Below are 15,794 nucleotides of genomic sequence, written 5' to 3' on the forward strand. Positions count from 1 at the left end.
GTGGGGAGGAAGGGGAAGGGAGGAGGCTGCCCCCGCCCCCCCCACAACAACCTGGCCCAGAGCCCAGGCCTGGGTTCCCAGCATGCCCCGGGGCTGCCTGGGGCCTGAGGAGGGGGTGAGAGGAGAGGGGAAACCGAGAATCTTCAAGATTTGCGGGACCTGAGCATCTCCTCACTCCCCCAAGAAATTTCTCCTTGGGGAAAGTGAGGGCCAGCAAGAAGGGTCAGGACTTGTTCAAGGTCACTGGACAAGGAGTTGGTGGAGATGAGAACTCCTGGGCCCACAGGCCCGATTTGGGGAAGGGGTTGGCGCTGGACTTCCCCCAGGTCTGGGTCCCCCTCCCCCTCTCTGCAGACCCTGGGGAGCCCCCAAGGGTCAGAGAGCAGACCCAAACAGTCTGGCACCATGGCAACCAGCTGGCCCCGCCCCCTTAACCCCCGGAGGGCTGGACTCCAGCTGGGGCTAAGGAGGAGGTGGGGACTCCTGGGTTCGGGGGAGGCAAGGGCTGGGGGCCCGAACTCTGGGGTTTCGTGGAGGGTCGGGGCTGGAGTGTGGACTCCGAGGTCTGTGGGGAGAGGCTGGAGACCCACACTCCCGGGTCCTGGGGTAAAGGGGGCTAGGGATTCGGATTCTGGAATTCTGAGGGAGGGGGCCGCGTTGCGGATTCCCAGGTCTAAGGGAGGAGGGGCCGGGGCCTGGAATCCCGGGTCCCCAAGGGAGCCTGGATGCTGGGCCTCTCCTCCGCCAGACATCCCCTGCCCCCGCCGCTGACCCTGGCCTGTCTGGCAGCCCAGACAACCTCGCCCCTCCTCCGCGGCCCCCTCCCACTTGCACGGCTCACCCTTGACCCCTCAAAGCCCCGCAGCCCCTTCCCTGCCCCTCCCCCTCCCCTCCAGCCAGACGTTAACCCTTCCGCTGCCAGGGGCACCTCCAAGGCCAGACTCTCTCCCTCCACCTCCCCCGAGGGCTCGGGCGGGCATCTTGCCCCCAGGCTCCTCCAGCTCCGAACCCAGCTCTCGCAGCCCCATCTCTCTCCGCGCAATGGAATCCAAGAGGTGTTGCCTGCCCTCTCTTCCTTCTGGACCCCGGAATCCTGGCCCCCAGGCCCTTTTCCAATGATTCAGGAGTCTGGGTTCCCAGCCCCCTCCTCCTCCTCCTCCCAGAACCCAGAAACCCAGGCCCCCGGCTGCCTCCTCGCTCAGGGTCCTCCCTCAGGGACCCTGGAGTCCCGGCCCCGGGCCCCATCCCCCGCCCTTCCCGCAGACTCACGGCTCCGCGGCTCCCGCGTCGGAGGGAAGGGTCCCCTCGGTCAGCCCCCAGGCCTGGCTGAGCCCGCCTCACCGCCGCCGGTTCCTCTCCATCCTCTCCCCGCCTCCGCCGCCCCACGGCCTCTCCCCTTCCTCCTCGAGTCCCCGCCATCCTCCTGCCCTCCGCCTCGGCTCCCTCCGGCCTGCGCCTCCTCCCCGGCTCCGCAGGCCGGCTCCCCCGCCCGGGACCCCGCCGGACCAGCCCCCTCCCCAGGGGGCCCCCGCCCCGGCCCCTCCCCACCGCCCGGCCCAGTCCGGCCTGGCTTCCCCCCTGCCCCGGAGCTGGCCCCGGTCCAGGGGAAAAAATTCCATCCAGCCCCGGGGAGGAGGAGCGGGGCGGGGGAGGGCGCGGGGAGGGGCGGCCGGGCCGGGGAGCGTGACGCAGGGAGGAGGGAAGGGACAAAAGGAGCCGGGAGGCGGCGGGGCCGGCGGCGCTCCCACTTCTCCCTCCCTCCTCCTCCCTCGGCCGGGGCCCGTTTCTCTCTCCTCGCTCCGCTTTCCCTCGTCCCTCCACCTCTCCTCCCGTCCTTCTCTCTGCCTGCCTCCTCCTTGCCCTGTGCATTCTCTCCTCTCTCCTTACATCACCCCCCCCCACACACACACACCACCATCGGGGTCGGCTCTTCTCCTCTCTCTCTCCCAGCCTCCTTCCCCTCCCTCCGCTTGGGTCTCTCCACCCCCCCCCCCCATGGGGCTTCCGAGGTGAATCAGACCCATATCTGCCCTTGCAAATGGAGCTCACAGTCTGATGGAGGAGACAGACCCAGCGCAGACAGTTCCAATCCAGGGTGATCGGGGTACGACAGAGGGGAGACCAGCGGCTGTGCAAGCACAGGGGCAAAAGGAATCTTTTTAGCTGGAGACATCCGACAGGACCTCCAGAGAAGGCAGTGGTTGTGGCCTGACCTCCAAGAACCGGGAGAAGTTAGATCTGAATCCTTGAGGGAGGCGGGGGGTGGGGGGCGGGCAGGCAGCAGTAAGGGCGGTCCAGGCGGAGAGCACAGCTTAAGCAGAGGCCCAAAGGCAGGAAACCAGGGGCGATTCCGGGAGAACAGCACAGCAGTCAAGTCTGACGGGAGCCTTAGAGGACAGGAGCCAAGGAGCATAGAAGATGAGGCTGAGGTGGTGGGCGGGGCTAGGTTCGCAAGCACTCTGAAGACCAGGCTGGGGACTTTCTCCTGCGGGTGATGGGGAGCCATAGAGGGTTGTGAGCAAAGGGAGGGGCCGGGTCAGATGTGGGTGTCAGAAGGACCCCTCTGGGGTCCTGTGGGGGATGGATTGAGAGGGAGAGACTGGTGGAGGCTGGGAGGCTGGGGAGGAGGATGCCTGAGCTGAGGCTGGGACCCTGGGAATAGAGGAGGGGGGTGGGGCAGAGAATGTGAGGAGGCAGGAGGGACTGGGGACTGACAGGCTGTGGGGGGTGACAGGGAGGGAAGAGGTGAAGAAGATACAACAACCGGGAGTCTGTCTGGCCCACGAACTGAGGGGACAAGAGTTTTTCCCAGTGGGGAACCAGGAGGAAGAAGAGGGTACAGGAGAGGGAGGATGCTGTGTACAGCTTGGAATTTAGTGGACGTTAACGGCCTGGGGACATTTAGGGAAGCCATGCAGGCAGTGGTGGCTGTATGGTTCTTGGGTTCCAACAGTGAAAAATGCATTTCCCTCCTACCTTGTCCCCTGGCCACCCAGTTCTTTCTGGGGACAGCTTATGTTACCAATTTCTTGTGTCTTTCCAGAGGAATTCTGTACATCTGCGCACATATAGTATACCATCCTCTTTCTATTTTTGTCCCCAGATGGGATCACCTATTCTACACTTTGCTTTTTTAACACTATATCCTGAAGATTCTCCTGTATCCATGCTTATAGAGCTACCTCGTTCATTTTAGTGGCTGCATAGTATTCCATTGTATACATTTATCCATACTTATTCAGTCAATTGGGAGTTTTTTTTTTACATTAAGAAATTAATGCTTATGCATATGCAAATTACTGAGGTTTCTTGTTTTTAACTTATTTCTTCCAATGCTCTTAAGCCTCTGAACACAGATATTTGACAAATACTTACTTCTAGGTCTTTTAAAATTTGTTATTAATTACTAATGATAGGAATAATAATAATGACTACACATACCCCCTATTGAATGTCTATGTGGGGACAGGCGCTGGTCTGGGTATTTGTTATACATTATATCATTCAGTCATCACAGCAATCTTATTTTTAGGAACTGTTATCATCTCCATGCAAGGATGGGGGAACTGAGGTTCTTAATAGTGAGTTGCCCAAGCTCACAAACTGAGTGGCAGAGCCGGGATTCGAACCGAGGTCTCTCTGGCTCCAAGCTCCATGCCTTTTCTTGGGAGGTGGGCTGCCTCTGTGAAAATGTAGAACTACTTGCGATTGATTTTGGGCACATGCACACAAATTCACATATGATAAAATGGACTTTTTTTTCAGCCCCTGCATCTTGACTTGGTATCCAGAATCACTCTGCATTCACCCCCAGATGCCCCGTAGTGAAGTCAGGACAGTAACCACACCACCCTGCTGTCTCTGTCCTGGCCCTGATGCCGCCGTGTTGTGATTCTCGGTTTCTAGGTCTGTCTGGGAATTCTCTGAGGGCACACTCCCTGTCTGAGTCATCTCAGTGTCCTCAGTATCACTCAGCTTAGGGTGTGGCTCAGAGCAGAGGCTCAGGAAAATGTTTGCTAAATGAATGAATGGAGGGATGGATGAATAGCAAATGGCTTGTGGGTTAGGCTGGGACTTTCTTAAGCCTCTGGGATAAGAACATAATTCCTGTTAGTTCCTGAAATATAAGGGCTCCATTCTCATTGGTTAATGAGTCACCGGGACCACTGTTTCCATCATTCTCTGATATCCAGGGTTCTCAAATCCCACAGCACCTAAGACTCAGCTACGGCAGTTCCCACAAATCCCCGAGACTCAAGATCCATTGTTCCCGTCAGCCCCTGAGACTCGGGAACCGCCATTCCCATCAGCCCCTGAGACACAGGGGTGACCATTCCCATCAGCCCCTGAGACTCGGGGGCCGCCATTCCCATCAGCCCCTGAGACTCAAGCTCCGCCATTCCCGTCCGTCCCTGAGACTCAGGATCCTCCGTTCCCATCAGCCCCTGAGACTCAAGCACCTCTATTCCCGTCAGCCCCTGAGACTCAGGATCCAGCATTCCCGTCAGCCCCTGAGACTCAAGATCCGCCATTCCCATGAGCCCCTGAGACTCGGGATCCACCATTCCTGTCAGTCCTGGAGACACAGAGGCCATCATTCTTATCAGACGTTGGCACACAAGTACTACTGTTCTTGTCCGTCCCTAATATGCAACATCCATAATTCCCATACCCCTAAGATACAGGGACCACCATTCCTATCCACTTCTGAGACACAAGTTCCACCATTCTTATTATCCCTCGGAACAGCATGCCAATCGAAAATGGAAACATCTCGCCCTTCACCAGGCCATCCCCAAGTTCCTGGGATGGGAACTGTTAGCCAGGAAGACACTTCAACCCTTCAACCTGCCTTGAGGTAGGTCTGAGTCAAAGACTCACTTATTAATACTGTGGGAAAAAAGACACTAGATCAGGAAGAACGTCAAAGTAGTGGAGAATCCTTCTATGTGATCAACCTAACCCAAGATAATCCTACAGCACCACCAGAGAATCCTTCCAGGTGGGGGTTAAACCCCAAACTCAAGTTAATCCTACAGTGCCACTTAATCCCCACAGGTGCGATAATCCTCAGACTGGCAGAGCATCCAAAATACCAGATGATCCAAATGCAACAGATGCTCCTGTTGCGCCATTGAATAATCCTAAATGGCATCTTGCCCCTGGTGGACTTGTAGGAATTGGGGATGGAGGCATCTTTTCTGTGTGTGTGTGTTGGGGGGAGAAGATGACAAATCTCATTCCCACTATTAACCCTTTCCTGGACAAGGGGGATAGGAAAACTGGGTGTGATTTTTAGGGGAGAGTTTCTCCATAGCCTGTCTCTTCACTTTAGGTTCATCTGAATGGTGAAGGGCATTCAGCTGCTCTGCTCTTCACGTTCCAGCGAAAGGTAGGGAAGGTGAATCTGAGGTTCAAGGAGACTGGAGTGGGAGTGGCTATAGTTTTTGCAAGCCCATCAGCTGTCATTCACTTCCCCTTCCTCTGGTAATAGAGCCTCTCCTTCCTGTGAGAAGCCCATTCCACATGAATCTAACAAGAATGTTCTAACAAAACTCCTCTCCTCCCTCCCCCCAAACACATGGTCTGGACATGTGACCCAATATGGGCCAATCAGAACATTCATTAATTTGTGACCCCGCATCAGAGCTGATTAGAATTCAAGATTTTTTTTATCTTGACACTTTACTTTATGTCTTCTAAAAGATACAAGCATTTGTATACACATATAGTGTTTGTGATTTTCAAGAACAGAATTATATTGTACATAGCAAGGTGATGAAGAGCACAGATCCTGAAGCCAAATTGCCCTGCTTTGAATCCTGGTTCAGCTATTTTACTAGCTATGTCTCTTTATGCCTCAGTTTTGTCATCAGTGAAATGGATATGATAATAATAGTACCTGCATCACAGGGTTGAGATAGGAGGATTAAAGGAGTTAATTCATGTAAAGTGCTTAAAACGGTGTCTGGCACATAGTAAGCCACAGACAAAGATTATCTGTTATTATTATTCCCACAGATAAATATAGAGCTAGCTCTTGACTCCAATCTCTTCATGCATATGCACAGAATTTTACATAAATGGGACAATTTATGCTCATGGAGATATGACATTCATCCTCTCCCCTCCCTCCACCTTTCTTTTTTCTTTGCTTGCCTTTTCTTGACTTCTCCTTTTTTGTCCATTACCCAGGGGCCTCTCCCCGCTAAATCACATATCTGTTGTGGGTTTAATTGTATCTCCCCAAAAAGATAGGTTGAAGTCCTAATCCTCAGTACCTGTGAATATGACCTTATTTGGGGGTCTTTACAGATATAATCAAGTTAAGATGAGGTCATTCTTGGTTAGGGTGGGCCTTAAGTCCAATGACTGGTGTCCTTATAAGAGAGAGAGAGATTTGAGGATACAGAGGAGACACACAGGGAGGAAGACCATGTGACAATGGAGGCAGAGACCAGAGTGATGCATCTGCAAGCCAAAGACTGTTGGCAACGACCAGAAGCTGGAAGAGGTGAGGAAGGAACCTTAAGAGGGAGCTGATACCTTGATTTCTGACTTCTGGCCTCCACAGCTGTAAGAGAATAAATTTCTATTGTTTTAAGCCACCCAGTTAGTGCTAATTTGTTATGGAAATCCTAGGCAAGCAATATAGTATCCATGTTAACCTGTGTGTCTTTCCATACTTTACTTCATGCTTAAGTAAAGACACACACACACACACACACACACACACACGAGTATACACATATTTAGTTTGCATTAAAATTCAGCCTCAGCCTCAAAATTTTCTTTTTGAGTTCAGCCTGACCTCGGTCTTTTGAAGGCTGAACCACTGAATGCCAACCTGAAGGCCATTTCTGGCAGCCCTGAACTTGTGTGGGCTCCATGAATACGTGATCAATTGGGTTGTCATTGCTTCCAACTGGTGTAATAACATTAGTAATATCGAACAAGTCAAGTTGTTCCTATCTAATGTTGAGATCTTAATAATCACTTTCAAATTTAAGCGTCCCAGTGTAACTTGGAGTGAAAATCTTGTGTGTGCGTTCAAGGTTAAAATTTTATCAGTCAGTTGGAGTATAAGCATGTGTGTGTGTGCGTGTGTATGTGTATAATTGTATAATTACAGGAGTAAGAGGCTGAAATAATTAAAGATGATTGTGAAAGCCTGTGGGCTGCAGGTGGGGTTTTTCAGGAAAATGATTGTAAAACAGAAATTAGAGTTCAGGAAATTAATAGGAGAGTGCCCTCAGGCTTAACACTTGGAAGGGAGTGAAGGAAGCAGGATTAGGCATTGGGAGACGTTGAACTGTTATGCAGTCATAACAAAGGGCTCAGCCAGTCCACAGGGAGCTCTGGGGCTCGATGGCCCTGAAGACATGTCTGGAATTAGGGCCAGGGGACTGGGCCTTTATATTACACATTGACCACTCTTTGGATGTGGGCAGCCCCCAGGAAGGGGCCACCACCAACCATGGGTGAGGCGGTTCCCTTCCTCTGAGGGCAGTCTCTGGGAGGGGACACTCACCTTCAAGTCCTCAATGCTCCCAGCAGCTGAAGTACATCAGTCCTGAGAGGGTCTATCAACTACACCCTGCCTTTTATGCCCCAAAACAAATTTTGAGAACTTCCGTGTAATTATACAAATCAGGAAATAGAGTGAGTGTTGGTATGAATATCAAAGGAAAGCCATTTAGATACCATTAGGAAGAATATTTTCTCCTCTTGGAACTAACAAATGCTTGTAAAAATGTAAATAACATGAGGCAAAAAGCAAAGATTAGATTAGATGGAAATTCAAGGCAAAAAGCAAAGATTAGATTAGATGGAAATTCACAGATCATTTTTATGGCAGGTGGCCTTCTTTGTAGAATTATTGGGTATTCTATCACGCATATTGTTAAAGAAAATAATCTTTAATAAGTGTATTTGAGTTTTTAGTTATTTAATTTCGTTTAGGCCAGGCATCTTTTAAGAAAAAGTATTACTTGGATATTCTTCACATTTGTGAAGGTGAATTAAAAAAGACTGACAACTTTGCTGACTTAAATTCCTTGAAATGGAAATACAATTCTCTAAAATCATATATAACAACTTCTGTGATAAATCACCTTTGATCCAGACATAATAATGAATGCAAAGAGCACACACACACAAAAATAGGAAAGTGTTAGAAATGAGGTCCCCCAAACACATTTTGTTCTCACTAATTGAACTTCAAAACAACATAGTATTTTATAAGAATAGTTTTAAAAAGATAAATTCTTTTTAGTTTTGAGTCTATTGAAGCCAAAACCTTAAATCGAAGCTGCCAAATTGACTACAAAATACTGTCAACCATTTTCAGAAGTGGAAGACGAATGATTTTCAAAATTTGCCCAAGATATTATTCCTAAAAGTTCTTTCTAGAAAACATGTTTTGAAAAATTATTCTGGGGCCAGCCTGGTGGCATAGCCGTTAAGTGTGCACGCTCCGCTTCGGCAGCCTGGGGTTCGCAGGTTGAGATCCCAGACACACACCGATGCACCGCTTGTCAAGCCATGCTGTGGCGGTGTCCCATATAAAGTAGAGGAAGATGGGCACAGATGTTAGCTGAGGGCCAGTATTCCTCGGCAAAAAAAAGAGAGGAGGATTGGCATCGGATGTTAGCTCAGGGCTAATCTTCCTCACAACAAGAAAAAAAAAGAAAAATTATTCTGGATTATATTAAACTGTGCACAGAATTATTGTATATATGACTTCTGTATCTTGTATATGAAACATTTGGACATGAAGAAACAATCAGATGTCTTTTCATCTGACTGGTAATGAATTTAACTATGTTTCCATTCAGTTGCTGAGATATTTCTGGGCCTTACACATAGTTAACAACATAGTGAATATGATTTATGAAAAGTATGTAGAGTGGAAAATCAGCAGTTGTCATTGATAATGGAACAAAAATGGCAAAGACTATGAGTGAATCAGAAATTATAAGCATATTTTGATTTATTCACACTTTTTAGTGGTGTGTCCAAAAATAGAGAGAGCTCAGTATCAGGTGAAAGAATTCCTGGCCATAAGCAGAAAGATGGTGGGCTACACTTTCATCATTCCTCTTCCACCAAAATCAAACTCATGACGTAGGAAAGATTTTGGAATTGTATTCATCCGAGATAGTCAAACAAAATGGCAAAGAAGCTCTTCCATGTTGAAAGGGCTACTCGAACAAAAAGAGATTTCATAGTGTACTCTGCAGATGACAGTGCTAACAGATCAGGAATTACTGACAGCTGAGAGTTGCTTGCAGAGAAAGTGGTTTATGTGATGAAACTACTGAAGAAGCAGCCAAACCAATGTGCTCTGAAGGCAGCAGTATTTCATACACGATATATGTTAGAAAAGCTTTGCTATTGTTCCGCTCCACCAAGGTGCTGAAATTGGTGTGCAGCTTTTGAAAGATGAGCTAAATTTGGACATTCAGACCATTTTTGTGGTGTAGGCAGCCTTCTAAAATGGCTCCCAATGATCTCCACTTCCTGATATTCGTCCCCTTGTGTGTAATTCAACTCCCCTTGGGTGTGGGCTGGACCTAGTGACTTGCTTATCACCAACAGAATATGGCAAAAGTGTTGGGATGTCATTTCATTTCCAAGATTAGGTTACAAAAGACTGTGACTTCTGTCTTGCCAGCAAACTCTCTCTCTTGCCTTCTTGGTTTTCGAGTATTAATGAAGTAAGTGGCTATATTGTGAGCCACCATTTTGGAAAGGCCCATGTGGCAAGAAACTGAGGGAATCCTCTGGCCAACAACTAGCAAGGAACTGAGGCCCTCATTCCAAACTCCTGTGAGGAACTGAATGTTGCACAAAACCAGTGAATGAGCTTGGAAGTGGATCATTCCCCAGTGGAGCCTTCAGATGAGACTGCAGGCCTTGGACGAATACCTTAATTATAGCCTAGTGAGAAACTGTGCAACAGAAGACCAAGATAAGCTGTGCTCAAATTCCTGACCCACAGAAACTATGAGATAATAAAAGTGTGTTGTTTTAGGCTGCTTAGTTTTGGGGGTAATTTGTTATGTACCAATAGATAACTAATACGATATTGATATCTTGAAAGTCAATGGCCTTGCTCCACTGTCATAGTTCTCATTTACGATTTGTGGACAGATTCTTCCTAAGTGATTATGTAGAACAGCAAGTGCATGCAAAAATCGTAGGAAAAAAAGTACATAAGAGAGGGCAGGACTTTCTCTCTCTCTCTCTCTTTTTTTTTTGGTGAGGAAGATTGGCCCTGAGCTACTATCTGTTGCCAATCTTCCTGGCCCTGAGCTAACATCTGTGTCAGCCTTCCTCTATTTTGTATGTGGGTTGCTGCCACAACATGGCCACTGATGAGTGGTGTAGGTCCACCCTCCGGGGATTGGAACCCACGAACCAGGGCCACTGAAGCAGAGCACGCTGAACTTAACCACTACACCACCGGGCCGGCCCCAGGACTTTCTCATTTTTGATAACGGCAGGCTATGTTATTTAGATCAACCCTTCTGTTGAAAACAACTCAAAGTGCTGGATAAAATACTAAAAACATTCTTTACAAAATCGTGAAAGATATGCCAGTCCAGTGAGGAATTTCCCAGCTGAAGTTTAGAACCCAGAGAAATAAGCAGAACATTCCAAGCTGCTCTTCTCCAATGAGCACTTGCTTGTTCTGATTATGGAAATGAGCTGTAGTTTTCAACAGGCTCCTGGAATGAGGAGAACTGAAATAAAACTGATACCAAACTGGTGCCATGGCAAATGGAATAGCAAACTTAGACCCTCTCTGGAGGAAGGTACTTCAGTTGCAGAAGGAAAATGATCCCGGGTGGAAAGACTGAGATACACAGAGCAAGAGGATGGAAATGTATAGATGTGTCAGTCAGAATCTCAACAGGAAACTGATGGCGGTGTCAGGGGCCTAATTAATCATAAATTAATGAAGGGACTCGTTACAGAGGTGTGGCATCATTAAGAGGTCCAGTAAGGGATGGTCAAAGATCCGGGTACAAGCAGCAGTGGGAAGCCATTACTGACTCCAGATCTGATGGGGCAAAGGAGGGAAGGATGGTGCCTGAAGCAAGTGAGAGCTGTAGCCTTGGAGGACGGGTGTACTAGTCAGGGTTGTGTGGAGAAACAGAACCAATAGGATAGAGAGACACTGTTTTTGTTAGTGCTGTCCAGGGACTCCTAGGGACGCTGTGTCCAGCAGAGTGGAACTCCATCAGGTCTTATTGCACCATCCTCTCTCACCTTCCGGTGCGATATCAGACAATGCTCCGCTGCTGTTGACAGGGTTTTCATGGCCAACGTTTTCCAAAGCGGGTGGCCAGGTCCTTCTTCCTAGTCTGTCTTAGTCTGGAGGGTCCACTGAAACCTGTCCACCATGGGTCACCCTGCTGGTATGTGCAATACTGGTGGCATAGCTTTCAGCATCACAGCAACATGCAGCCGCCACAGTGTGACAACTGACAGATACATATAGATACACAGGAAGAGACCTATCATAGGGAATTGGCTCATGCAATTATGAAGGCTGAGAAGTCCCAAGATCTGTTCCATTAAGCTAGACATTAAAAGTATTTGCAAAAATGTAGAACAATGCCACTCTTGTCATTGATTTTTGTTTTCAAAAATATAGGTATTTGTCGTTAAATATATTATTTGTGTTAACAGGTAATTTTTAAATGTTATTTTAAATAAATTAATACAAAATATTTTGACATTTTCTCAGTTTTAATTTCTAATAAAGCAAATATCTATAGATATCGTCTGCACAAGTCAAAGCTCTTGAGGCACTCAATAATTTTTTCAAATAGTGTAAAGGGGCCCTCAGACCCAAAAGTTTGAGAATCACTGCACTAGAGAGGTACTTGTGCACAGTTACACTAGATGTGTGTGCAAGAAGGCTCACAGCAGCATCATTTGTCATGGCCCCAATCAAGAGGCAGTCCACTTAGAGTCAGATGGATAAACTGTGGTATATCCACACAATGGAATACTATGCAGCAATGAAAAGAAATGAACTATCACTGTACAACAACACAGACAACTCTCACAAACACAATGTTGGAGAAAATAAGAAGATACAAAAGAATATGTAAAGTCTTCTTCCACATACATAAATATTTTAAAAACAGGCAAAAGAAAACTACATAAGTGATAGTACTAAAAAAAAAAGTGGGGACAAGGCTATCAAAGAGTTAGAATGTTGCTTACTTCTGCAGGGATAGAGGAGTTATTATGGGGGAAGTCACATGGAGCAGATTCTGAAGTATTGTATATATTTCATTTCTTGACCTATATGACTCCAGGAGTGTTTACTTTAAAATTATTCATGTGTGTGAATACATTTGTTTTATGTGTCTTTCTCTATGTATGTTATACTTGACAAAAAACATAATTGAGGGCAACAATCTTAATTCTGCTTCTGAAACTATTGAGAAAGCAGCAAAGATTCGGTTTGTGGTGAAGCTTTAATGCAATTACATCATCGCTTTTGACCAAATCTTTTGACTAAATCCAAAGAGGAAGTAATCGTTACCTTTAGTTAGTTTCTATTAGTGAGGAAGGAAAGCTTAATAAGTTGGTGGTAACATCACTATCACTAGGATCCTTTACTGGCAAATTAAGCATCTATTTAGTATCAGAACTGTGCAGTATGGTGAACAGAGGAAAAATAAAAAACAGCTAAACGTGCTGAGAAATCATTGTTCCCATACTCAAATGTTAAAATGTTAAAATTGGACTAGTATACAGTTTTAATTCTTTATGTTTAACTAATTTTAGTGTTTTGAAAAGTTGCAAACACGCTTCTGAGAATTCCTGTACACCCTTCTCCCAACTTCCCCAAGTGTTAACGTCTTATGTAATTGATGCCAAGAATACACAACGGGAAAAGGACAGTCTCTTCAACAAATGGTGTTGGGAAAACTGGATGTCCACATGCACAAGAATGAAACTGGACCCTTATCTTACACCGTTCACAAAAGTCAACTCAAAATGAATTAAAGACTTGAACGTAAGACCTGAAACTGTAAAACTTCTAGAAGAAAACATAGGGGAAAAGCTTCACGACATTGGTCTTGGCAATGTTTTCATGGATGTGAAACCAAAAACACAGGCAACAAAAGCAAAAATAAACAAGCAGTAAACAAAATAAACATCAAACCGAAAAGCTTCTGCACAGCAAAGGAAACAAACAACAGAGTGAAAAGACAACCTACAGAATGGGAGAAAATATTTCCAAACCACATATCTGATAAGCAGTTAATCTCCAAAATATATAAAGAACTCTCATAATTCAAGAATAAAAAAATCTAATAACTCGATTTAAAAATGGACTAAGGATTTCAATAGACACTTCTCCAAAGAAGACATAGAAATGGCCAAGAGGTATATGAAAAAACGCTCAACATTGCTCATCAGCAGGGAAATGCAAATAAAACCCACAATAAGGTATCACTTCACACCTGTCAGGATGGCTGTTACCAAAAAATCAAAAGATAAGTGTTGGCAAGGATGTGGAGAAATTAGAACTCTTGCACACTGTTGGTGGGAAAGCAAAATGGTGCAGACACTATGGAAAACAGTATGAAGGTTCCTCAAAAAATATGGTAGAACTACCATATGATCCAGCAATCTCACCTCTGGATATTTATCTGCAAGAATTGAAATCAGGATCTCAAAGAGATGGTAGTATTCCCATGGTTACTGCAGCACTATTAACAATGGCCAAGATGTGGAAACTACCTAAATGTCCATTGACAGGTGAATAGATAAATCAAATGTGGTATATACATACAATGGAATACCATTCATGAAGCCTTAAAAAAAGGGAAATTCTGCCATATGTGACAACATGGATGATCCTTGGGGACATCATGCTAACTCAAATCAGCCAGTCACAGAATGATTCCACTTACGGGAGGTATCTAAAATAGTCAAATTCATAGAATCAAAGAGTAGAAGGGCGGTTGCCAGGGGTCGGGGGGAGGCGGCAATGGAGAGTCACTAATCAATGACATAAAATTCAGTTATGGACGATGGTTAAGTTCTAGAGAGCTGCTGTACAGCACTGTACCTGTACTCAACAATACTGTAGTGTGCACTTAAAAATTTGTTAAGAAGCTCAGTCGCATGTTATCACAATCAAATAAAAAATTTGAGAACTCAGGAAATTAACATTGGTACAATACTACTACACATTACTATATATTTTTAAATAATAAAGTTATTGAGAACCTTTTTACATAATTAGCGTCAATTCGGACTTTCTTTTTGTGAAATCTGCTTAGGTCATTAGCCAATTTTTCTATTGGATTGTCTGTTTTTTCTAATTGAATTTGTAGTTTATAATCCTCATCCAATGAGGAATTGTTGTTGAAATATTTATTAATTCACCTAAAATAACAATGATAAGCCTATACATGTTAAAACAATGTATTTAATGAAAAATACCTCTCTTTTCAAAAAATCAGTGTAGACACGTTGTTTTACATTTTCGCAGGTCTCTTTAATGCCTGGCTGAATGGAAGGTAACTGAATTCGAACACCTGCTTTTTCATTCAGTTTGTAGTGATATTTTTTTTTCTATTTGCCTTGTATTCAGTTGTGTCGCCATGCCAAAGTTTATGCCACCATTTATCCAACTGATGGTCATTCACTATGTTTCCAGTTTTGTAGGTTTTGTTTTGTTTTGTTTTTGCCATCACAAATAATGCTGCAATAAACATCTGTGTACGTTTGTCCTTATGTCCTGTTGCTTTTATTTTAGTGGGATAGATTCCCAGGAGTAGGATTGTTGAGATTAAGTGGATGTGTAGATGTGATGCTAATGGATGGTGCCTGATTCCTTCCACACATAAGGGTACCTTTTCCCTCACATCCGCCAGCCACAGGTGTTCAAATTCCCTCTATTTTGCCAGATTATAGGCGTAAAGTGATGTCTTATTTTTACTCAGCTGTGCACTTTTCAAATGCCTGGTTAATTTGAGCATTTGTTTGATGTTTAGCTTTTTGAATTTGGTTTTCTCTGAATTCTCTATTCACACTCATTGCCCATTTTCTATGGGATTGTTTGCTCTTTTTTTGACTTCTTGTAAGAATATAGATCTTGATTTTTATCTGCCATCTGTATTTTTTTTTTTTTCCAGCCAAAGGTGTTTTAATAAAGCTCAGGAACCTACTCAGGTCAGGCTCAGGGCAGAGTGATCTTCATTTTTGTGCCCTCAGGCTTCAAGTGCTAATTGACTTCCGTGACAAAACTGGCTGGAACTTGAGCTTCACGCAGCACAGTTTACCACTCGTGCAGAAAACATAGACCTTTTCGTTCTTGACGCATTTGTCACGGCAGGAGCCATGCAGATTCCAGCATTTTTCAGTGCTGCCTAATAGGCCCTGAGTGCATCTCGGTGAGAGGTGAGACCTCTCCAGGGACTGGGACATTGGCGGCGGCCATTGTTGTGGCCTGGTGTGGGCGTGCTGACACAGACGCCATTGGAGTTCTCCCTGAGGCCTGCTAGCCCAGGATCTCTGCCATCTGTAAGAAAAATTTACTATCCATGACCCTTAATACACTGACTATGGTTTTGGTACATTTTCCCATACAAAAGTTTTTATATCCCTAGAGCCACATGACTGTTTTTTTCCCCAGAGCTTTTGGGTTTCTTGTTTAAGAAAGTTACCTCCACAGACACGTGGTTTCCCTGATTTTTTTATAATCGTTTCATCACTTTTTCTTTTTAACGTTTAAGCCTTGCATGCATTTT

At 45.6% G+C, this 15,794-nt stretch overlaps 1 pseudogene; it reads right to left on the reverse strand.

Annotated features, from left to right (window-relative positions):
- Positions 1–15,261: 15,261 nt before the first annotated feature.
- On the reverse strand, positions 15,262–15,501 carry LOC147912791 (beta-defensin 122 pseudogene; annotated as a pseudogene).
- Positions 15,502–15,794: the final 293 nt, after the last annotated feature.

Source organism: Ceratotherium simum, chromosome 33 (genome assembly GCF_057802395.1).
Source record: "Ceratotherium simum simum isolate JZ-2026a chromosome 33, ASM5780239v1, whole genome shotgun sequence".
Taxonomy (NCBI): Eukaryota; Metazoa; Chordata; class Mammalia; order Perissodactyla; family Rhinocerotidae; genus Ceratotherium; species Ceratotherium simum.